The sequence below is a fragment of the Acanthopagrus latus genome, chromosome 8 (genome assembly GCF_904848185.1).
Source record: "Acanthopagrus latus isolate v.2019 chromosome 8, fAcaLat1.1, whole genome shotgun sequence".
Classification (NCBI taxonomy): Eukaryota; Metazoa; Chordata; class Actinopteri; order Spariformes; family Sparidae; genus Acanthopagrus; species Acanthopagrus latus.
The window spans coordinates 27,494,172-27,518,048 of record NC_051046.1 but is presented as its reverse complement, the minus strand read 5'-3'; positions in this window follow the sequence as shown (position 1 = coordinate 27,518,048).

The following is a 23,877-nucleotide window of genomic DNA, read 5'->3' as shown; positions in this document are numbered from 1 at the left end:
GCTATTCCCACTGTGTCGACCACTGCTCACACGACGTTAAATCATCGTACAATTTGTAGGATCTTGTTCCAAGAAGTAGTTCTGTCGCGATAACTTTGGCAGGGACTTAGCGTGCCCCCACTGTAAACTATTTCAGAAGTCAAGAATGGCTATGCATGCGATTACTTTTGTTACTGCCATGATCTGAGTCCTCATCAGAAAAACAACCACATAGGTGGAAAATACAAGGAGCCTGTTAAGATGCACGTAGACATTTGTTGTGAGGTGGGCACTCAAGGAGCTGTTGTACTTATTGCAGCTTCGAGGAAGGAAATGAGGAGAGGCAGTATGAAGAGTGAAAACAGTCAGAGTAGTGAGGAGGTGAGGAATGGATCGTGGGGGTTAATCAAGCACAGGACTTTCATGGTGGGCCATGACATACACTCACTGCTCTGCGGTCTGGGTTCGGGAGCTTCAAAGCAAACCTTATGAACTTTTATCTAATGCCATTTGCTGTAGGATGGTTTGAACCTGCTCTTATTCGGCAGTGTATAAAAAAAAACACACTTGTTGTCTCATCTTGGGTCTGAGGAGCAACTATCCATGATCAGGGTCTCTCTGCGCTGGATCCGTCTGCATTGGACCCCTCTGAACTGGAAGGAGCTTATTAAGAGGCAGGTAAACAGACAGCTTTGTTTCTGCTGTTAACAAACTCAAAAGTTGGATTACCTGAACAGTGTGCACCGTGCAGCTCCACCTCTCCGGCTTTCTCTCTCAACACTGGGACCACTGACACCATTGAGGGGCGGCAGTGGCTCAGGGGGAAAGCCAGCGTCTTGTTGTCGCTGGTTCAGTTCCCCTGGTTCGCATGGTGAAGTGTCCTTGGGCAAGATACTGAACCCTAAACTGCTCCTGATGTGCTGGGCGGCACCTTGCATGGCAGCCACTGCCATCAGCGTATGAATTTCTGTAAGTTGCTTTGGACGAAAGCATCTGCTAAATGCCCTCAAATGAGATCAACAAGATCTCTGTCTCAGGGATTCTTGACCAAACTGCTGTGGATTCTGACGGGCTGATTCAGTGTGATGACCTTTTACAACACAATGTGGTCATTCAGACAAACATTGATGTGGAAGACAGATCACTGCTCTCCTACTCCTGGCGTTCCCATACTGACTCTGAAGTGTCAGAGATGATCAGCCCAAGATCCTCTCATCCCCCCTCATCCTATCAGTGTCATCCGCTTTTAACTTCTCTTCTGTTTTCTTTCCTTCATTCTCTCACTTATCCGAAAGCATTAGAATCCTTGTATGTCCAACTATCTGCATCTTTGACCTTTTATTTAAGAGTTGTGAAGTGATTAAGTTTTTCTGGACCAATGAAAAGTCCACTGATTTTGACTTCTCCCAAAGCCATCCCCAAATAATAATCTTGATGTTGAAATGTCAACGATTTTTGTATTTTTATACTGACGTATTTTCTCTTTTACATCCCCAAAAGAAGGAGAATAAGACGAAAAAAAAAAAAAAAGGCTCCAGCAGAGAATCAAACCATGCCACCTCCTTTTTGGAAGCAGCTGCTTTGCTGCAGTCCCGGCCGCCTTTGCTGTGATGAATAAGGACCCGGATCAGGACCAGATCCAGCCACTGGCCTAATGATTACATCCCCTCTCTGAAGTATTACTCTCATGGCACATATGCTAAGAAAATTCCTAGCTTCTTGGTTTACTTCCAGTGCTGCAGCACCAGAATAGATTGCCGCAGAAATGAGTCCTAGAATGCAGATAATGCATGCCATGTGTTCAGAAGCAGACAGGTCCTAAGTCCTCAGCAATAAAATAGATGCCACGATTACCTTAGACCTTGCAGAGTTGCGGCTAATTGTGGCTGGAAGTGTTTGATCTCTGTGTCTTTGTGTGTTCTTGGTAGTGCTAACTTTACTAGCATCCTCATCGTCTGCACAGGTTTCACCGTGCCGTCTCACCAGGTGAACGCCAGGATTTGTCGTGCACTGCTGTACTTAAACTCTGCTCTACAGAGTTTAAAAAAATGTGCCTGCATTTTGTCCAACTCTCCGTCCTTCGCATAAAATCCGAATCTCTTCCAAACATTAGATTTTAGATTTGGCAGTGCGTCTAAATGTTACTGGCGTTGTCGGACATGCTGCTTTTGTTTTTGCCTGTCAGGCAGGGGGCAGGCAACGCTACCAAAACGTCACTGTGACACATCTTGCGAGAGCCTTGCAGCTTGGTCCGCGAATTGGTGTTGTCGTATCTTTAACTTTAAAACTGATTTCTGATTCATATTGGTGAATTGTTACACCCCTATTGAATAGACTTCTGCCAGTTGTTCATCATGGCTTATACAGTATGACAAACACATGCGGAACCAATGTGCTGTGCCACCATATTCCAAATCTTTCACTATTTATTTTTCAGTGGGGTGGCAGATTTGTATCAGTCTGTGCTTTCAAACATAGATAATGACACATCCTGTGTACTGTCACAGCCAATAACAAATTACTCTCAGACTTCAGTTTTAATACACAAATTGTCTGATAAGATCTCATTTTCACTCTGTGTTCATCTCCACCTCCATGACATTCCTGCAGGACGCAAACACAGAAACACGCTCATAATACACAATAACACACACACACACACACACACACACACACACACACACACACACACACACACACACAGTCTCTCTCACTGTCTCGTCTCATCTGGTATCTATAGCTGAGGGTTGGGTTGTCCTGTTTGATGTAGCAATAAGCCTGGAGCCCACAGCACTCTTACTGGAATGTCTATCTCACTTCACTTCTCATTACTGGTAACACTGACTCCTCTGCATCCTTTTGTCTCATCTTCCCTATTGTCTATCGTTCTCCTTCCCCTTAGCTTATTGTATATTTCAAAGGCAGCATTGCACAGTATATTTGTGGTGCCAGCTGTAAGGCTGTTGATGCTGGGCAGTATTCACTTTTTGATTTATATAATGATCATCTGAAAGATGGACAAATGAATGGACATGGACTTAATTCATATATAATCACGAGAGTTAGAGAAGGTAAAAGGGGGAAAAGGGGGAATATTCTTAAGTCTAAAACGAAGATTACCTTCTGACATCGCTTCTTTAAGATGCCAACAGTTGTGGGAAAGGACATTAAAATTGAAAATGAGTGGCCAAAAAAAAAAAAATAAATAAAAAATTCACAGACAAAAACTAGCCTGTCTGTTGACTCCAAAACCAAATCAAAGTGTGACTAAAACCTTTCGTCAAAAGACCAGGTGTAAATATCCATCCTGACTGAGCCGATCACAAGTGGACAGATCTCGTGTGATGGAATCTCGCTTCCCCGCTCTATATGCAAATAAACATGTACATCACTGGGACAAACGGATACATTGTTTCTAAAACAAAGAAAGAACTTAATGTATTACAATCACAGAATTTACTAGAAGGCCCAAATAGTAAGGAACTTTTCTGCTAACTAAACAACTCACTAAAATTTGCGAGTCTTGGGACTTTTTCCATAGGGGACAAAGAAGTGGCCTATATTGGTTATCGCTAGCTGTATTTGTGAATTTACATAAATTGATGAAATCGGTGGAAACAGTGTGTTCAATCACTTTTCACAAGGAAAATATGTTTGCATTGATGTTTTACATTTAATGCAGAATTTACAAGAAGGTACAAATGACCTCTAATTTACTGAAGCTGTGTCACAAGGTTTATAAATATATATATATATTCCTCACTCAACAGCACTCAAAGTTGCACAGTTTTTAAAGGAAGTCTGTGATATTGTGGTTCTTGGTTTCAGTGACACCAGTGTACTAACAAACATCTGCTGCTACGTGTCATTTACATTAAAGTAAACCACACGGAAATCAGACAGCATGTAATCCACTCTGCCTGTCGTTGTGACTTTCATCTCACTTTGTGGTGGACGTCAACTGAGTAGGTGGTCCTTCGTACACACTGATACAAGAATGTGGTCACATGCAGCCCGCACAGCCTCTGAATGTCAAAGGCTTGTTCAGTCTCCAAGGCAGATTCTTTTTATTTATCTATCTTGCATGTTCAGATAGTATCCAGACTGATTTTTAAAAAAACTGGATGTTTAAAAAAAATAAATAAATTGGATCCAAGCCACATTTACAGAAACGTTTCCATTGATAGAGAAATACCCTGTTTATATCAAAACAATATAAAACCTAAATCCTTTAGACCATTTGTTTCTTTTGCATTTTAACTAAATTAACCTGTAGTTCTTTTTGCATGCTTTCCAAAAACTGGGTGAAAGACATTTCAAACCTCCCAACTTATTTTACAGTTTTCCTGGAAAGCAGCCTCATCAGTTGTGTGATCCCAGTTTACAGGACTTTTTACCAACAAAGTATACAATACAGTTACAGATCTTTTAATATTTGCTTATATATTTGACAATTAAAACTTAAAAGTATTGCGTCAGGCATGCACCATCAGTACATCCCTCACTTCACCTGGCCGATCTCCTCCTACTCACTCAGCTGAGCGGAGTCAAAGGCAGTAACCCCTCCAGTAACATTTTAGCAGTTCAGTTCAAATCAGCTCCATGTTCAGAAGAAGAACTGTGGTTTTTGTCTGCAGAAGAGCCTGAGCTGCTGTTACTGAGTCGGTCCAGGTGAAGCCTATCTACCTGATGTGCTCTTATCTCTTCAGCAGTCATTTGGTCCACAAAGCTGCTGTCGATGCCTGACTGCTTTCCTTAATGAGGCTGCAGATCCTCTTACACACAGCCTCCACTACACGCACACTACTCAGCAACCTGAGGGTGTGAATGAAGAGAATGACCAAGAGGCTGAGCCAATTAACTTAGATCTCAGGAACATAGAACTGGTTTGTCGTAGTCATTTACAGACTGGAGTGATCAGGGAATAAATCACTGACTGGGTTAATGTACAAAATAAGTGAATGAATGAAAACATGATGAGAACGAAGTAATGAACATAATTATTTCTGTCAAGGTGAGGATGTGTCTGATTGATTAGTCTGCATCATATTAGGGACAGCACCATATACACAAGATTTGAAAAGACACACAGAACCCTGTCGCTCATGTTGAAAGCACAACATGGATGATGAACACTTGATTCATGAGGGTGAAAGGCTAAGCAAAGCTGCTGGAGGAAGAAAGATTCTGGTGAGGAAACACACCCTCTCTACTTGCTCTTGGCGATACTGTTTCCGGTTGAGAAGAATCTTAATGTCAAAGTATAAAAATTGTGTTTTTTTTTTTTCTATTTTAAAAGGCTACACTGAAGAAACATAGGCTATATCAGCAAAGTCACCCATCTTTTACATGAGTGATTAAGTGACTGAGTCATCAATCTGATCCTCAGCTCACTGCTAGTCTTGCATAGCAATTTCTATCCCCATAGAACTTCTTAAATGTATTCTTAAAACCAGTCACAATTGTCGTCATATCGCCAAATTCAGGATGCAATGATGGTTGAAATAGTTAGCAGGCTGCAAAAGAAAAGGTAATAGCTACTATCTTACTTAGGTTTGTCCTGTTTGCAACCAGGTTAGGCTTCACCTGACATTTTAAGCATGTAACTTTCTGGCTAAGAGGTTTTTGTTGTTTCATGTAGTGACAGGTGTTTCTGCCTGATGAGCAGCTGCCTGCAGGTAGTGGCTGTCTGAACTCACACCAACAGTTTACATCCCGTAAGTGAGACTAGTGCACAGCTGATAGGTACGTGATTTGTTTATGGCGTAATGTAACGAAAACATCTGGCAATTTTTCCTTTGAGTTCACCTGTGCCATCTTGGAGTCCAGTATCCAGTTCTTATAATACATTCTGTTGATGCTGGTGCTAGGAGCCCCAACAGAACTTCTAGAAAATCACATCTTTCAAATTTTTTTTTAACAAAATAGGGGGTAAGTACACCACCTGAAACGGACCAGGTCAGACCCTAAAGTACACACTCCAAGTTTAATGTTTTTTGACAATTTTTCTGATAAGCAGTAGCATGTGGTCAGCTGTGGATTCAGTTATTTGTAATGGGTGAACAATGGAGCTGGACAATATATTGTTATGGTGAGATGAGAATATGTATGGAGATTTTGGATTTCCTGGTATTAAAGGCTGCATTACAGTACAGTGATGTCATTTTCTAAACTTACTACTTGTTCTAATACTTGTCTTTACTCACTTAGCCAATATATCACCATCACTGATGATTACTTAAAAAATCTCATTGTGTCAGTATCCTCCTTACAATATTGCTGCAATATCAGCATTTGGAGGTATTCGGTCAAAAATATTGTGATATTTGATTTTGTTGACCAGTCCTAGCATCTATGAAGTGCTTCTGAAGAGATTAAACATTTTCAAACAAGTCAGACATTTTCAGGTTTCTTTACTTCCTTATGTATTTACAAACCAAGAGGATTTGAGAGGTTTTGAGGATGTCATCTTGGACTGTCGGAAACAGTGATCGACACTTACTGACATGTTCTGACCAATGTCATCTCATTTAATGGAGGTACTCGGTAAGTGGACTTCTATAGTGCTTTTCCAGTCTACTGACTGCTCAAAGCACTTGACAGCAATTGACACATTCACCCATTCACACACACATTCATACAGTGTTGGCAGAGACTGCCATGCAAGGTGCCGACCTTCTCATCAGGAGAAAGTTGGGGGTCAGTGTCTTGCTCAAGGACGTTTGTCATGCAGCCGGGGGAGCTGGGGATTTGAACCGATAGCTGCTAGACTCACTCTACCTCCTGAGCTACAGCCACACAATGAATAGAAAAAAAAAAACAGTCATTGAAATATTTATTGTGTGTCATGATATCGCTTAAAAATGTTGTGTTTTTTTTAAGGCCATATTGCCCAGCCAGCTTTCTGGTGAAAACTGAAGGATTTAAAACAGAAGGGGATCCACCAAAACAAGTGTGTGTCAGGGCTAGCTACCAAAATTGAAACACGCCGACAGTAAATTGTCATAAGACTGGGCTCTTGTTGCATTCGTGTACAAAACAACAAAATACATCACTCCCATTGTGTTGGCTCTCCTCTCCTGCCTCACTGTGTTCAACACAACTTTACTGTTACAAAAGCATGACAGTTGACAGAAGGGAAGATTTATAAGAAAAAACATGTCATGGAATGATACCAAATTCGACAAGGAGAACGAAGAGGAGAGCAGCAGATACACCTCTGTGCCTCTCCTGACAGAGCTCGCCTGGACTCATTTCTTTTTCCACCTCGCTGAGACACTGAGTCGTCTGTGAGTGAATAATGTGTCCGTGGTAATGTGTGCAGCAGCCTCCAGCTATTGGCTGATGGAAATGCTCGTCAGAGAGATGAATGATATGGCGCTGACCTCAGGGGTGCTGCAGACATTAACAGGCCTGAAGGATGACTGTGATTGGATGATAGGACAGGCATATGGGGATGGATGGAAAGACCGGATTGTGTACTTTCATGTTAGACAGCAGAGCCGGTGAGTCGCAGTAATGAGACAAGAGAAAAATGACTGAAGACATGTCATCTGTGTGATTCAGCAAAGTTACACATTTTTCACCATAAATCTTCTATGTAACTGGAGTTTTTAGCCAGTATTTGTATAATTGTATCACCCTCTATCAATGGCATGTGTACATTATTTGTAATTATAATTGTGTGTGTTTGCTGTCATTACCCTGTGTCCATGCATGTTCATGTGATGGTAATTAGCAGGAACAGAGGAGCACCGGCAGCGTGGAGTTGGCCTTCAGGGCCAAAACTGGCTAACAAGAGCTACTCTATAAAGATTATGAGATTAAAGAGGCTCTGAGTCAATCCACTCCCCGAGTGCTTTCACTCTTATGCCCGCTTCAGCTCATCACACATAACTGACCCTCGCTGGTTTGAACAGCCTTTGGCAAAGGTGGTCAACAGCAATGTGGACTGACTGTGCTGTGTATTTAGTATGTGCATGTACGGTTCATGTATTCATCTCAAACTGTTCTGTACAGGACTGTATGATATAATACAGCATTGGTTTTATTTAATAATACAGGCAACTGTGAGTAAAATATAATACTATACAATAGGATATGTGATACAATACGCAATGCAATGAAACTGCTCAGTGAACTGCATCGTCTGTCATGACTCCGGCTTTGCATCTGTGTTTTCCTGTTTCATTTTGAAGTTTTGTGTCATGTGTTGCTTTTCATTTCCTCCTATTGTGTGATTTCCCCCTGCTGTTTTCTTGCTGTCCTCACCAGTCTGCTTTTCCCCCACACCTGCTCTGCATCTCCCGCTTTCGCTTTTCTCTCCTTCCAGTGTCATCAACCCCTGTTTCTAGTTTCACCTGCACCTCACCCCCACTGTTGTGTTTGCATATATTCTGTGTGCTCTGTCTTGTCTTTGTCAGTCTGTCTTGTGCTCCTCTGTGGTCCATCTAAGCCTTTTCCTGTGTCTTCCTGTTACCTCATCGCTTGTTCCTCGGTTCTTGTGTTTTAACTAATATCTACTTTGCTGTTGGTTGTGCTTTGTTTAGCTTTTCTTTTGTGCCTTTTGATATTTTTATGTCTTTGACTTGTAGTCAAAGCTTGTTTTTTGTACAGTGTTTTTGCATTTGGGTGCTCAACTTTATTTTTTACCTAAACTGTAACATCATCTGACTTATGGCCACCCACTATGCTCAGGAATACTCAAAATAATTTATATGTCCCCAGGGGACAATTCAAAGCATGTATGGCTGTAACAGCACATCCCAATCAGGGATAAGATGGGAGTCACATCATCATTTCAGTGTGTACCAACTTCCTCCCTGATCCCACATGATGTTTTTTTATAAAACGTATCCGTATATTATATGGGTTGAATAAGGTTGATGGTTACAGATTTAATATGTTTAGGCTATGATAGGAAACTTGGTTCATTTGTATCTGCACTAAACCCCCAAACGTCTTTAGGGCCGCAATAGCTCGGTCCGCAGGGACTTTGCTTGGAGACTTGAAGGTCGCCGGTTAAAGTCCCACTCGGACCAAAAAAAGTATGATGTGATGTGGACTGGCAGTTGGAGAATGCTAGTTCACATCCTGGGCATTGCCAAGCTGCCCTTGAGCAAGGCACCAACCCCTAACACTGCCCGTTTAGCGCCATAGCATGTCTAGCAGCCCCCTCACTCATCTCCTCTACACTGCATGTGTGTTTGTGTGTGCACGCCTGTGTGTGATGTGTAACTGGGATTAGCAGTTTAAAAGTGTATGTCATCACCATAGTTTAGTTTGTTGTTGGTCTGCAAATAAATTAATAAATAAATGTTTGACTATAAAGTTGTTGTTTGTGGCTTGCTTACATTAAACAGTTGTCACTGTACTGGTGGTTGTGGCTCAGGGTAGAGCTAGCATCTTGTTATTGGTGTTGCCACAATTACCTTGAAAAAGTCATCTGATTACGGATTAGTCCTTTAAAAAGTTACTTTACTGATTACTTGGTTTTAAAAGTGACTAATTTAGATTACAAGTTACTTTATTAGTTACATTCAGCAGCTGCTGATAACACCCCTGCTGCCTCAACATAAAAATGTTATATGTAAAATATATTTATAATATATATATATATATATATATATATATATAAAAAAAGGTGACTTTTTATTTTCATCACTAACGTGTCAAATAATGATGCTCTGGGACGGTGCCCAACCTGTCCTACAATCAACATTATTTGTTGAGTTGGGAATTGGTTGGTTGAGTTGACTAAAAAAATTAACTTTTCTCACAAATAGCACCTTTTTAAAAATATGAACACATTAATGCCTCAGTAATCATAGTTCAGGAGTAAATGTACAAATTGCCGAGAATGTTTGAATCTCATTTTTTGGATATTTGGCTTGTAGAGATAGAAGTCGTATTTTATTTGGGTCGATTTTTGGATAGATAAGCATCTGCTAGAAGCCTATCCATATGCTTTTGGTATGCTTAAACTCAAAAGTGCTTACATGGACAAATAATATCTAATTTTGTCTGTAAATCTTGTTGTATGCATTTCACATAAATAACGTGATGAAACAACTGTGTGTAGTAGTAGAGGGACAAAGCGCTCTGTTCTGTCGTCAAAAGGCAGCACAGGGATTATATTTTGTGGAGGGGAAAATCCTGTGTGTTCTCTGCCATCCTGCTCTGTATAAAATACTGATGCTGATCCAGCTGCACCGTCACACACTTTAACAGCTTAGCTTCATGAATGGTAAAACACACACACACACACACACACACTTAGGATGACGTCAGTGTCCTAATACACATGTATTTAATATTCTAGGCTCTGTCTGATGTCAGGTCATTTTTGTCCGATGCAAATTCATCCACAGCTGAAAATATGACCAAGCGGACTGGCCTCTTTCCAGAGTGAAAAGTACATGTTCTGATACATCCAAAATCATCCTTTTAATTTAACTGGTGGGTTGGCAATCTCTACATACACTCTACATACAGATGCTCTGGGTCATCTTGAGATTTAAAATAACGGCGTGAAGATAAAAACAGATGGCTAAAACTCAGTCTAAACTTATTTGAAACCCCCATGCAATGAAGCAAGTGTTAAACACATTACATTATATGTGTGTGCCAACATAAAGAATTTCAATAAAATATTCCCTCCGCTTATAACTCTGGTCTCCACTAGTAATAAAACCCACTCTAACTTGCTAAATATTTAGATTATTAAGGCTCAAAGATATGCAAAATTAAGCACACGGCTAGTTTGATTGACAGTGTTTCAATTAACATGCTACCCTGTTAGCATTAACCAGCATACAGCTGCTGAAGCTTGCAGACAATCCTGGCGCTTCTGGAAAACTTAACAACTGAAGTCAAAGAGAGCACATAGTTTGTCTTTTAAACTTTTTTACATTTAAGGTGGATTTTTATCTACATTCTTGCTTCTCTGAGATGCTGTACCTCTGTCTTATTTGACTCCTCAATGGAAGGAAAAGCGGGTATAGTACCTACAGAGAAGAGTGTGGAAACAGAAAACACACTGGAGGGAACAGAAAGAACCTCTGAAAATCTTTGATAAGTGCTGACTTTAGTCAGAGGCTGAACTGCACACAAACAGACACACACCCTCGGTGCCCACTTCCATCCCCCACTGCGATCTTGCAGTGATCGTATAGTGAGGTATTCTGAGTATTTGAGGAGCATAAACTAATGGTCAAATTCGCACAAGTAACTTGAGTAAACACAAATGATCCTGTGATCCAACTCAAATAATGCAAGGTAACATGCTGACCTATATCTGTTGGAACAGAGATTGTTCGTTTGCCTGAGCTAGCTAGGCTTCACTTGGCTGGCTTTGCATCATAAGCAGGACTCCAAGCTGGTGACGGACAGAGAAACCCACTTTGAGTTCGGCTGAGTTGCGGCTGTGACTTTGCTGCTCAGAGTTCATCAATTCTGAGCTCCACGCAAAACCATGATGAGAATTTGTTTGACCACCCGATGCAAATTGTTTAATTTGTCCCTTCACTTCGCTCACACGCTCTATATACCTGTAAGGGGAAATCATGGGAGCTCTGTCCACTATTTTCTACAGTCAATAATCCGTTATTTGTTTTGGTGCCTGATTATAGCAGCTTCACCTTTGTGCTAGGCTTTTTTTCTCGACAACATTTGGCTTAATTCTTCTCTTAATTTGAAAAAGAGAGGGCTGAGCTAAAATAGCTCCACGATGGGCTGACATTTAAAATTTCTACATGTCATCAGATGAAACAGCTTAATGTAAACCATTAAGCATCAACACTGAAAAGGGCAGATTTTTTTTCATCTCTTCTTCTTGACTGATGTAAGTGTGGATTCATTTAATGTTGCATCAATGCCCTTTACTGTGGAGAAAGGCCATTGTTGTGGGCAGAAATGTCACATCACAGGAAGAGGCGTCGCCAACACATGTGGAGAATGCTGTCACCATGGGAATGGCTGTTCTTAAGACATTATCATTGCAGACAGACACATAAGTCATAGAGGTTGACACGTCAGTGCACCTTGTGGCATGACGATGTGTAGAAAAGTCGTCACCACTGGACAGAACAGGCAGAACCCCATCACAGCTACTACGGTATGTTCTGCTCCATCACCACAGTTTTGATCACCTCCGCCAAGGACGGTATGTTTTCACACGTGTCTTTGGTTGGTTGGTTTGTCAGCATGCTCATACAAAAACTGCTGAATGGATTTCCCGAAAAAAGAGATGGATCTAGAGAGATGTCTGGATCCATCTCGAGAAATTGTGTTTTTTTTTGTTTTTTTTTTAAAGGCTCAAATCAGAGCAGCACGAATTCAAAACACCTCACTTGGGGCTTGCTACCCAGGTATGTTGCCAACTGCCCGTGTGTATTCGCTGACCAAATTAAGTTTTTTTTTAATTTGTTTATTACATTCAATATTTTTTGTCCATCTGAAAAACATCATCGTCCGTGAAGGATTAACATGGGGGCAATCAGCTCTTGCTCCATCAACTGACAATGACACGTCTGCAGAGAAACAGAGAGAGATGTTTGTTGTTATTACGTCCCTCTTGAAAATGCACTGATACACTGATTCTGATGCAACCCCACCAATTAATGCTGTTCTTCTATTGTTGTTGTATAGTAAAAGCTTGTATGAGCACCTGTCATTCGGTTTTGATAGCGAGATAATGATAATGGCTGCGTAATTAACGACACGCTTTCTCCACCTGATGTCATGAAAAAGGCATCCAAGACATTAGGTGTGTTTTATGGGTGACATTATAAAACATACTGCTGATCAGAAATGTCAACAGATCAGATGCACGCTGGGACATAGAAACAGAACAGTGAGGCAAGCCGGTAAAGTAACACTATGTAGGCAACTTTGAAAGCTATTCTGGATTTTTGAATCACAGATGATCAAATGTCAACACTTTGAGTAGGTGGCTCAGGTTTGATATAACCAATCTAAGATTTCTACAACATGGGAACTTTCATCCGCTTGTGCCTCGTTATCGACTTCTCTGTCGAAGTTTTTCTTTATCTCTATCTACATCTCAACTTGACAGTTTTATGTCGACCCAAGCCTGGAAAGTCACCTGCTTTTGTCTATGAACCTGCTGTCCATGGTTCCCAAACTCCAGCAGCCTCAAAATTACTCTTCACACTTTTAAGTGTGAGAATGCCACCAACACAGACAGGAGTGGTACTGCTGTGGGAAGAAATGCTGTCACTGTGAGTCAAAATGTCAAAGCTGCAGCTGGGAAGACTGTTATCACTGAACCCGTCAAGTGTCTCTCAGACAGAGTGCCAAACAGCTTCGCTGCTGCAACTTAAAATTCATGTAAGTCTTGAATTAAAAGCAACATCTCCGTCCATGTCACTTTTTCCACATGGCATAGCAGAGTGCAAAAACAAAGAAAAGTAAAACACACACAGAGGCATTCCGAAGAAGCTGTCTTTCCACAGAGCATACTGGAATAATTCTGTTACAGCAGCAGTAATAGTATGAGTGAATGTTTTGAGTCCCTGAAAAAAAGACTGTAAATCCATGACTCCAGTAAGTTTGACAAATAGGAAAACATTTTGTTTGGTGACGTGGGTTTGGTCTCTCTCTCTCTCTCTCTCTCTCTCTCTCACACACACACACACACACACAGTCACACACCCTAAAAAGGTTTCTCTGTCTAAATGTGCTTCTTGTTATTTTATCCATTTACTCCAGCCTGCCCAGCCTTGTGTCAACAGAGGGCAAACATCTGTCAGGATTTGGTCAGCAGGAACAGGATTTTGAGTTATAAGCTAAACTCAGTGTTTTACAGTACAGTAACTCATTGCAGGACGCGTAAGACAACATATTTCCTTAACAATTACACAGCAGAGGGTTGTGTGGTGTTTAATGTGTGTTTAACATGAGAAACATCTGTGAAGCATCTGTAGGACACTGTGGAAGAAAGTTAAAAAGTGAAACTGTACGCCCAGGGGGATGGATACACACACACACACACACACACACACACACACACACACACACACACACACACACACATACACACACACACATGCACGCACCAACCCACACACACACTCAAACCCACACCCCCATCTAAGCACGCTTTCAATCCACCCTGTCATTTAAAGCAGCGATGGTGAACTCCGTCCAGGTTTTGCTTGGAACGGCTTTTAAAAAATATTTATATCTTCAAACTCCGCAGTGCCTTGTCATTAGAAGGCCTCATATAGCAAGAGTGCTGGTTCCACCCATCACAGCTCCACTCGCACACCCCTGTCTCTCCACACTGAGGCCGACACCTTTGTGGTTTTGTCTAAACAGTGCTACTACATGGCTTCTTTATGTCAGTTAGATTCAACAAGTGTATCCAAACACACCTTGTTCTGTTTTATAAATTCAATTGCTTATAATGTCCTTGCGGCCACAGCGTACAGTAGCAAACATCTGGCAGTCATCAATCACAGTGACGAATGCAGTGTGTTAGATGAACGGCCACGACCGTTATTTGGTTCCCACTGAAACCAACTAAACCTCCTAACATACACTTTCCCACATTGGATTCCCTTCAAGTAGCTCTAAGATATAAACGTTTACAACAAAGTTTAATCATTCATTTACAGCTATAGTTTTAAAACCCTTCACTGACTGCACAGTGATGCAGGAGTTCTTCCCCTTGTATTTGTCTTCTGTATGTTTGTCAGAGTGCATTATGACAATTCTAATGGCAATGATCCTTATGGAAATACACAAATAAATACATGACCTTTATATATGTACATAAAGATAATTTTCCTGTGTAAATGGTGAGTAAGAAGTCTTCAGTAGTAACCAGCGCGATGAGGGCTGTAGCCGTGCGTAATAGCTGCGCCACAAGATACAATAGCTGCTTTTGTGTTGCGAGTGGGAATTGTGGAAGCGCAATTTAGGCTAGAGTGAGTTTTCAAGGGCCGTACTGATGTTCTGGCCCATGATGATGACCTCTTAACTGGAGAGATCGCAGGGATCCCCTCTCCAGCAGCTCTCTCGCTGTGTGCAGAGATGAATCTCTTGGCCTCTCTCTTGAAATCGGTCCACTTCTGAGTCCTCCATAGTCTGTGGCTCTGAACCCGCAACGTTCGCCACTTCTGTCACTTTCTGCCATTTAACCTGCATCATTTTGTTGCTGAGGCCAGAACTGAAGTCCCCGTAGTCCTCTTTTTCACCTGTAAATTTGATTAATTACTTCAAGTTCACAGACGGAAATTTACACTTCCCAACTTTTTGCTTCCAACATTTCTGCTCAACACCCTTTTTATGAAAACCAGGTCATTTGGGGTGTGTTCAGAATGAATTGTGGAGATTATAGGGACAGCTTGTGCGTACAATTTCAGTATGATTGAGATGTATGAGGAAAAGAGGCGTGGGAACAGGCGTTTGTGGGGTTTTACACATTTGTTGACTGACTGCATATATATGCATGTTTCCCGTTCTCTGTGCGCACAGATTTCTACACCTGAATATACACAGACCTTTATACATGTGGCCCCTGGTGTTTATTCTTCCAGAGGGTTTGTCCATGCTCCAATCCATGCTGTTCCCTACACACCACTCGGATGGTCCTAAATAGAGGAAGCTACTGTTGCATCATCCAGTTGTGTCATCCTGCGTTTGAGCGATCTAGCTTGGCTGGACAGCCGGTTGCATCTGGCTAGCACATGCCAATGCTAGCTAACAATAAACTGGTGACAAGTCACTATAGGGAATGAAGGTCCATATCTGCTTACAGTATGGCTCCAAAATACAGGGGAATTTTTTGGGGGGTAGGGCGTTGTATCCAGGTAGTTAGGAAGACTGCATTGGTTATAATGTAGTGAACAGAGCCAGTGAAATAAAGCAGAGACAAAAGGAAAAATGCAGAAGGGTAACATTTCTTTATTTTGCATACTGTATAACCCATCCATTAATAACAGTCTCAAAACATATGCATGAATACTGAATATACCAAACACATAAAGAGCCAAGACCTTTATGTTGAATAATGGAAACTAGAGGAGGACCCAAATGCAGACACACGGGAGGCAGGAAATAGGTGAACAAAAAGCGAGCTTTAATTAACAAAGCTGAGAAACAACAACAAGAGAGCAAGGAAACCAAAAACAGGAATCACTAGGGACAAAGGAGAAAAGTAGTAACTAAATGCAAAGCAAAGCAAAGTTCAAATCAAAAAATAAACAAGAAATCAAAAAAACGGGAGACACAAGGAGACACTGGAGGGATGCAGGAGCAGAATGCTGGGTGGCAACGCGGGAAAGGCAGATCGAGAAGGAAAAAACAGCTAGACCAGCACCAAAACCAAGACCAAGACCAGCATATGTTGTGTTTTGATGCTGGTCTATGCTGTTTTTTTTTTTTCCAGTGGGGAGGGAAACATGACAAATAGACAAACGGAGGTTGACAAACGACAGAACGGGAAATATCTGTGTATTCCCGCGGTGTAAACTGGGCAAATGATTATACGCACAGGGAAACTGACGAGGGGATCAGGAACAGGTGGGGTGAGTGAGGAGGGAAAAGGACAGGTGAGGTAACGAAGGGAAAAACACTGAGAGGGAAAAACACACAGGAGAAAAGCAAGAAGTGACACACGAGCGTTCTGATTATTTGGGTACAAGCACATTAAAGTTTTTTTTTTTAAATATTTCTTGATATTTAATATTCCCTCCCTCTGTGCGCGTGTATGAAAAGGAGAGCCAGACAAATAACAGTGGTAATAATGCTGAGTTGGGGTGAAAAACATACAAAACATAATTGAAGTTAAAAAAAAAAAGCATTGTGGGTAATGGGTTGGGTGAGGTGAAGCAGGGGGAAGAAGGAGGCTGGGAGGAGTCGCAGTAGTCAAGGGAGGAGGAGGAGGAGGTAAAATTGGTGTGTAATTACTTTCTAACTCTCTTAAATTAGAGAGGAACACTGGGCTGCCAACCTCCTGATGGTGCCTGATGTCTGCACCAGCCTCTCCTCTCCTCTCCTCTGCTCTCCCCTCCTCTCCTCTCCTCTGCTCTCCTCTCCTCTCCTCTGCTCTCCTCTGCTCTGCTCTCCCCTCCTCTCCTCTCCCCTCCTCTGCTCTCCCCTCCTCTCCTCTCCTCTGCTCTCCTCTGCTCTCCCCTCCTCTCCTCTCCTCTGCTCTCCTCTCCTCTCCTCTGCTCTCCTCTGCTCTGCTCTCCCCTCCTCTCCTCTCCTCTCCACTCCTCTCCTCTCCTCTCCTCTCCTCTCCTCTCCCCTCCTCTCCTCTCCTCTCCTCTCCTCTCCTCTCCTCTCCTCTCATTATTGTGCTCCAACCGGCTATGTGCCAAACTGATGAAAGGATCTGACATCTGCATCTCAAAGAAAACAAGGTGTCTTTACAAACAGGATTAAAGTGACGTTGATTTTAATGCGTGTTATTAACAGTGGGGAGAATGTTCTTGGTGATACGACATGAAATGTCCTCATGGTTTAGGGTTTCAGAACCTTTTTTTTCTCTCCCAACAAATAAGCAAACTTATCAAGAAAATGTTTTGTTTTTTTTCCCCCCCATTTCCATTTCCTGTCACAGGACATTAGCCTAGAGCAGCCTTCAATCCAAGATGGATTAGTATGAATGTTATTCTCTTAGTTAGGTCTCTTCCTCTCCTCCAGGTGGCGGTCCAGCTGGTCAAGTTGGATGGTCAAAACATGTTGTTGCTCTTTATCTAAAACCTGCACTTTCTTCCCTAATGCTGTTTAATGTATTTCTGTCATAGGTTATACCTGTTTCAGCACTGAATGAAGGCTGCTGAACGCTCCACCTTGTTTAGCAGCCTGTCGCTGACTTTGTCTCTTCGCTGTTTGTGGCAGGACATTTGGTACAACCAGCCCATTTTCCCTGAAAACAACTGCTAGCTTGCTTGATGAATGCAGTGAGACTGGACTAAAACCAAAACAGTTGTGGTCCAAAAGCTGAAAGACATTAAAAGCTTTTCTAGAGCTGAGAGGAAACCGCAAAATCAAGTGATAATTCTTGTGGTTTATCCCTATGTGTTCTCCTTTTATATCTCAAGTTATTTAAAACCATGTTAATATGAAGAATACTGACCAGTGAAGCCAGTTCTGATACTTCCATGTGGCAGTTAGCTCGGTAATATACAGAAAGAGAGTAGGCAGGAAAAGGAGAAAGCCTTTGTCAGAATGAGAGGCTTTGTTGTTTCCTGGAAGCACTACAGACCAGTGTCTGCACGTACCTACATACTGTACACGAATAAAGCACTGACCTTGGGTGATTCAGTGTTTTAGTACAACAAATAATAGCAAAACTCCCCCTCATTCGTCATCTTCTACTCTCTTCACACCCCCTCACACGGCCTCCTTTTTCATATTACATTAATACAAGGACTTTATTTGATTTTATTTACTCAGAGGAATTATGTTTAGAGCAAGGCCCTCCGTTACAGGACCGCTCTGATGACATTCACAGAGTTACACATTCTCACCTGGAAGCTGCTCAGTACAACCATACTCAGATCTGCACTGGAGTGGCTGGGGTTACAGGCCTTGCTCAAGGGCACCTTAGTGATGGCAGCTAGGACTAGGACTGTACTCTTCTGGACAGAGATCTGAGATGTTGTTCCTGGAATCTGCTGGAATCTCTCCCAATTTTGGGGTTTGTGCTCCTGTTACCAAGAGGACCAGCTCTTCCTTCAGCTAGTGGTACTTTTGGTGTTCCTTCTTCTGAATGTTGCTGAGAGAGAGGGAGAGAGAGAGAGAGAGAGAGAGAGAGAGAGAGAGAGAGAGAGAGAGAGAGAGAGAGAGAGACCTTCCGCTTAACTAGCAAAATGGATTTGGCCACACCCTAAATGCAGTGAAATTATGGGGTAAAAGCTGAAATGATGAGATAAAAAGTTTTATGAGAGAAAAAAAGTTTCAAGTTTCATTTAATTTCCTTGGTTCACAATAAAAGCCCCCATTAAGTCATTTACACACTTTGCTTGTGAAACAGCATTACAGGAAACGTGTTTTCACCACCACTAACTACACATGACTCCTGAAACAGCTGAATGTGAACTTGATGAAACAATCAAGTACAGAGGATGTGTGAAAGAATCAGAATTTACACTAAATAGTGATACTTTTCATATTTCATTTAGTCTCCTTAGAAATGCTTCCTCTTTAGCTCCCGTAGGCTGAGGAGGTAAAGGAGCCTTATACTGAACATGAGCATAGCAATGAAACAGTATGTGAAAAACCATATGACCTCTAGGATGAATGATAAATGACAGGATATTTGATCAATGGGGTAAATATATCTATGTTTAAGAACATGTTCCACTGGTCCACACACACACACACACACACACACACACACACACACACACACACACACACACACACACACACACACACACACACACACACACACACACACACGTTGCATCCTCCATTCATTTATGTTAATCCATGTAGTGTGACTATAATCTTACTAAACCTTGCTACTCTTACATCATAATAAATTATTACATCATAATAAAACATGCCAACAGTTTACTGGAGTTATTTTTCACAATCTTTATAACTGAAGTTTAGTTTTAGAACAGTAGGGTGTTGGCAAGGGACATACATGACATACAGGGACATATATATATATATATATATATATATATATATATATATATATATATATATATATATATATATATATATATATATATATATATATATATATATATATATATGTGGAATTGAACCAGCGACCCTCTGATAACAAGACACTGGCTCTACCCCGGAGCCACACCAGCACCATATTTATTGATTTTAACAGACCTACTGAGAAACTGCCCCCACTGAAGACAGATGGACAGGCTTAAAACAGGGTAGACCTCAAGTAGTACTTGAAGCTGCAGTCATCCAGATGCAGGTCATGATGCATGTGAGTGACGCGGAATAAAAAATAGTGCGATAAAATTTGAGCGTGTAACACAAGGCAAAAATGTCTTCATGTTTGGTCCGAACACACCTTTATTGCACTGCTACCATTACATTAGATGAACTAGCTGGGGACTTGATTATAGTATGATGTAGTGGAATTTATGAACTTGAAAACAGTCATTGTTGGTGGTTCATTGTGTCACAGTAATTTAGCTATGTAATGTCAATATCAGGTTCTCTGTATTGAATTGGAAGTATTTTTTTATTTGAAATGTTAATAATTTTTTTCAAGTACACTGTATCATCAGTCAAAGCTATTATAAAATGACTACTGATAATTTCACTCATGCTACTATAGCCAGAATACACAAAATGACATTTGCTCGATTACATTTTTTCTGGGGGAGAACACCAAAACCCATGTCCAAATTGTGCCACCTACAAATTTAATGCGTCTTCCTCAACTATTTTAGCTCATAGCATTACACCTCAAGAAACACTGTCTGTTTCACAAAAGCACACTGAGGGGTGGAAACACTGCTCACAAACTTGTAATTCTTACAGGGCTCTGTCATGCATGTGACATTTGTAACACATGTTTTAAATAGTGCAATGGACCTTCTGATGGTTGAACCTGGTCTTGGTCTTGGTCTGGTCTGGTCATGGTCATGGTCTGTTGGATGCTGCATAATTTTTTCCAGTCCATTTTACAGGAAAGGTACCCATCACTGAGTTGCTTTCAGAAGAATATTTTCTGCTTCTGTCAACAGACTAAAGTGCAGAGTTTTCCATAGACTAATATGAGTCAGTGGGTCAACCTATTACATTTTAGCATGTAAACATCATGTCTCAGCAGATTTAACCACTCAAGAAAACCCCCCATCATCCCCTCCTCCATCAGTATTAGTGCCATAGCTCTACTTATAATCTGTAATCTGCAAATACTGCCTGCATTACCCATAGTGTCTGATATCGTAGTAAGGCCAATGTTTTGATGAGATGTGGGTGGTTATGCTGATGAGACACAGGTGGTTAGATTAGCTGATCCTGGGTGGTGGATCGGTGAGGCGAGGTGGCATGGTCAACTTCCTGAACCTTAGTTATAATAACTCCATTTAATGTCTTCTACCACATCAGTATGAACACAAAACAAAGAGATTTCACTGGGACCTGACTGCAATAAATGGATCAAAAGGACGCCAGAATGACAACGCATCATCCGGTCAGTCGGGTAGGGATGCTTGTTCCCTGAATGATGTTCGGCTCGATCAGGGCTATGCTGTGCTGAGACATGTTTCCACAACTTACCAGGTAGTCTGCATTCCTCACTCACTTTCCCTCACACCAGCTTCTTTTCAGACCTGTCTCAGTATAAGTAATAGATGTGTTATCATACAGCTCTGGGTGTCTGCAAACAGCCATGATTAGTGATTATCATCCTCTCCTCCATTGTTGTTCATGAATGAACAGACATCTGTGATGGTGAAGTCATGCTACAATGTCAATGCTGATAGGCTTTTGCGACATAGCGTCACTTGTTCCGTTTTTACCTCTTTGTTTAATCCCTTTCTTTCCCTCCCCCTGTTTTAGTCATATTTGGCTTCTTCCTTTCCTTTTTCCTCTCATGTTTCCCTTCTTCAAGCTAGTTTACTCTCCCGTCGAAGGCTTTTTGTGGTAGCAGTGTCTGACCCACCTTAACTCAGCTGCACTGGCACTTCAGTGACTAGATATGTTTGAAACTAATAACCAAGTGAGTTGGACTTGTCCCACCCTTGTATTATGTCTGTGATACCCATGGGTTAGACTTACAACTGGTACAGATTTGCTATGCATGCTTTGCAGCTAACAATCTATTTTTATTTCTGTCTTGAATTTTTCAAAACATTTTAACCCCACTGACAAACTTCTCCAAGACGAGAGGAGGCTGAAAGACTCAAAGCTCAACACCCGTAAGTCCTGCCAGACTGTGGCCAGACATCCACTAACCCAGTCTGTCTGTGATGATTTAGTCCAAAAGAAACCAAAGCAATAAGAGACTTGAGTTCATCCTTGTGAGACGTGGCAAGATTAACAGCATGTAAACATTCTTTACATTTACATTAGAATATATCTACTCTATATACTGAATCAGTGTATGGACAGGACACTCTCCTCTGCAGCAGCTTGTAATGTAAGCTGATAAGCCTGGCTTATTTTCATATGAAAACCAAAGCCTGGAGTAGCTTGAAGGAAGTTGGGCAGCTCGTTGCTGGATCTGCTGATGTCAGTCATTACTGGTAATCATCTATACTTGATACTGGCAGCGAGTGATAATGTCTGTGTGTATCAGATGGACTCTGTAATGATACCATTACATATTTATGGGTAATGATGGTGTGATGAAGTGTAAAGGTGAAGCTGTATCATCCTGGTATGATCGTGCCTTGGAGACAAAACAGGATGGACTTCCTGGCATTAAGTATGAGGATGCTCTGTAAATGGCCAGTGAAGCATCAGCCCACGGCTGTCAGTGATCAGGCCCCTTAACCCGTTAAGAGAAGTCCTGAGAAGAACTTTAAACCCACTACTTTGGATTTTAGTCTTCATTCCTACAACGATTACTCCATCTTATTCAATGGGCATGAATCTACTGGGCCATTCTGTGTGGAGCCGGCATTTTTAGTCCACCTCTCTATTTGTGGCCATCACTTGGCTAAAAAGTGAGAAGAGGAAGATGCAGTTTCCTTCTTCTATCAATAGGGACTTGTGCTTCACACTGCACATGCGTGATTCTATCTCGCAACTTCCCGATGTTGTACCACAACAGACCATTAATGTAGAACGCCTTTTTTTTTTTTTTTTTTTTTTTGCCATAACCAAGAGGATGTCAAAAATTGGCTGTTGGCTCAGGGGTAGAGCCAGCATCTTGTTAGTGGAAGGTCTCTGGGTCGATTCCCCTGGTCTGCGTGTTGAAATGTCCTTGGACAAGATAGCAAACCCTAAATTCCTCCTGATGTGCTCGTTGGCACCTTGTATGGCAGCCACCACTATCAGTGTCTGAATTACTGTGAGTTGCTTTGGACAAAAGTGTCTGCTAAATGTCGCTGAGTGAAATTTGTTTTCCACTACCGCTGCAACCTGCTGGAATGTATGGCAGACACTGTAGCTGTCCCTCTACCATCACTGCTTTAAGTCCCCATCAGTAAAGGTGCTGCACCTGCAGAGAATTTGGAGTCGCTGGACCGTTCCAAAGCAGGATTGTCCCTCCTCCCTAGTTCCCTGCTGGCCTGCACTCACATTGCTCTGGCTTCAACTGGCCCCGAGCACAGTTACCTCTTGTACATACGTCATCATGTTATAATGTGGTCGCAGCACAATGGGAACCAAAAGAGACAACATAACTTATTTTGTGTAATTGTGGTCATAGAGGGCATGAGCAACCATTGTATGCCGGAGCACACTTTTTCCAACCGTGGCAGGGTTAATAAAGTGTACCATGCTTGAGTCAGTCTACAGCCACACTAGCAGTGGTGCTATGAGCTAAATGCAACACCAGCAGGTTAGCATGCTTGCAGTGATGATGCCAACATGCTGATATGTAAGTAGAAATAATGTTTTCCATTGCCTCATCCTACTTTAGCATGTTATCATGTGTACAGATGCTAATTAGCACTAAACACAAGGTACAGCTAAGGCTCTCCTTGAAATATCCAATGGTTTCATACTGACAAATGTTGAAATGCAGTCTCAAACTGCAATCACTGGCTTCTACAGCCTTCTCCTCTGTACTACACCCTCCACTGCTCCATATGAGTCAGGTCATAAAAATGTAACATTAATGTGGTGCCAGACGTTTTGTTAAAATGCAGTACAATACTGCCATGTCATGTACAGATGTGAATCAGTGGTTTGTAGAAATCTTAACTGCCAACATTTCATCCTGACAACTGGGCTGGTTCATACAGAGGAACATGAATATTGGTA